The sequence below is a fragment of the Grammomys surdaster genome, unplaced genomic scaffold (assembly GCF_004785775.1).
Source record: "Grammomys surdaster isolate TR1022 unplaced genomic scaffold, NIH_TR_1.0 125861, whole genome shotgun sequence".
NCBI classification, from domain to species: domain Eukaryota; kingdom Metazoa; phylum Chordata; class Mammalia; order Rodentia; family Muridae; genus Grammomys; species Grammomys surdaster.
In genome coordinates, this window is record NW_021620687.1 from 568118 (window position 1) to 570439 (window position 2322).

Below are 2322 nucleotides of genomic sequence, written 5' to 3' on the forward strand. Positions count from 1 at the left end.
TGCACTGGATGTCACTGTCACTGCAGTTCAGCTCTATGTGCACTGGAGATTTGTCTGCAGAGCCAGTCGGTGGGCGGGGCTCAGCCCATTCACTTGCACCTTTCTTCCATTTTGTTTTTCTTCACAAAATATGATATGCTACCTTATGATCCTTAATGAGATATTTGAGAAACTTTTTTTAAAATCATCTTTGTGGAAAAGATAATCTTAATTAGCATTTTGTTTCCTTTCTATGTAAGGAGAGTAACTGCAAAGTATCCTGGAACCTGAGAGAAGCATGAAAAATGGAGGCCGTGTGACTGAGTGACTTAGTTTGAAGACAAAGGTTCATTATTGCTTCTCTAACCTCTGGTCCTTACAGGACGGAGCATCACAGTCCAGCACTGAAGCGTGGCTGTTACCGCCTGAACCTTCTCAGGTGAAATTCCGTTAGCATATTCTCTCTACATTACTCTATTAGAGTACTGAAATATTTCCCCATGTTTCTTACTGGCTCACTGAATTTCCAAAAAACACCTGATTGATATACATATGCATTATTATTTTTCAGTATTAGCATTTATAAAATTTCAGACTGTTAATACTGGGGATCAAGCGTTAACTTTTCATATCTGCAACCCCAGTAGCTGTTTAAATTCCTGACAGCTCTCCTGCACAGATCCAGATCTTTTCAGTGTTTGGAACCTTGGTTTGGATGTTAGGTGAGAAAGAGTTTTTTGAAATCTTTTGATGCGTGTGGGCATGTGATTACATCAGGGCATTGAATAGCTTTGCCAGCTTTCCTAATTTGGCTTTTTTTTTTGGGTGTGTATCTGTCTGTACAGAACTTCTAAAAAGGAGGCTTTTGGTTTTTCTGAGCCTTAAGTTCCTTCCTCTATTTCTACATTAGATTGCACCCAGTCAAGATTTTCCAGTAGTCTGCTGCTAGTGTGCTGATATAATTTAAGTGTTTGAAGACAGGACCAGCTCAAGTCCATCCCAGATAAACTGTTGATACATAAGCTCAGAAAACCAAGAGAATAGCTATAGAGAGCAGCTCATCACACTAGCTGCCTTCTGGTTGTGAGGTCATCATCCCACATGGTTCATCCCTGGTTATTAACTGGTACCCAGGCACCACAGGTCATGCCCTGCTCTGCTCAAAGTCACTGCGGATGAACGTGAGCCAGTCCCAGGTCCCTTGTCTGTAGTTTTTCATGATACCAGGCTATGCCATACCACACTCCCCATTCCCTGCACAGCATGGTGATTGAACTGAGGTCCACATACTTGAAGCTGGAAGAAAGGGGACATCTCAGGCTAGAGAAACAAAGAAATTCCAATATGAAGATTTTATTAAAATTGTTGAAATGTTCTGAGACTTTAGGTCATGGTCTTGAAGATTAAAGGACTAAGAGTTTAAAACATCTCTGAATATATCCAAGGTAAAACTCTGGTCCATGTTATAGAGTCACCACTAAGTGATGTCAGCATGCATTTAATGCCAACATTTGTAACATTTGTGTTCTTGTACTTATTTTAATTGTATTGGTGATCACACTGGGGCTCCATGCATGCCAGGTAAGCATCTACAACTGAACTACATCTCCAGGTTGTGTATTTTAAAAATATGTATTTTTTCATTTAAAAATATGTTTATGTGTGAGATGTGTGTGGTGTATGTGCACATATGTGCAGGTACATACACCTATGTACACATACAGCAGGGGCCAGGGTGTCCTACTGTTTACTATAATTGCCTTAGTTCCTTGAGACAGGGCCTCTCACTGAACCCAGAGCAAGCTCCAGCATTCCTCCTGTCTCCCTGGACTGAGCTTCTAGGTTAGAGAAACATGAGACCACACCTGGCTCTTTACTTGTGTTCTGGCCATTTGAGTGTGGGACCTCATGCTCCTGCAGATGAGCCATCTTACCAGCTCCATCTAATAGCTTGACCTTCCCCAAATACTCACTTTGAGTCCTTAGCATAAACACCCAACACTGGGGTAGACAGACCATATGGTAGTTCTATTTTTGCGTTAAAAACCTCCATACCGCTTTCCATAGTGACTGTGCTTGCATCCCCACCATAGTATGTGAAGCCTCCTTTTGACAATATCCTGGTGAGAATTGATTTTGTACTTATTGTTATCCATACTGACTGGGGCGAGGTGGAATTTCAGAGAGTTACATATGCTTTATGGCTAAAGACTTTCAGCCTATCACCCATTTGTTCTGTCTCTCTCTCTCTCTCTCTCTCTTTCTCTCTCTCAGTGATGTGTGTGTGTGTGTGTGTATGTGTGTATGTGTGTATGTGTGTATGTGTGTATGTGTGTATGTGTG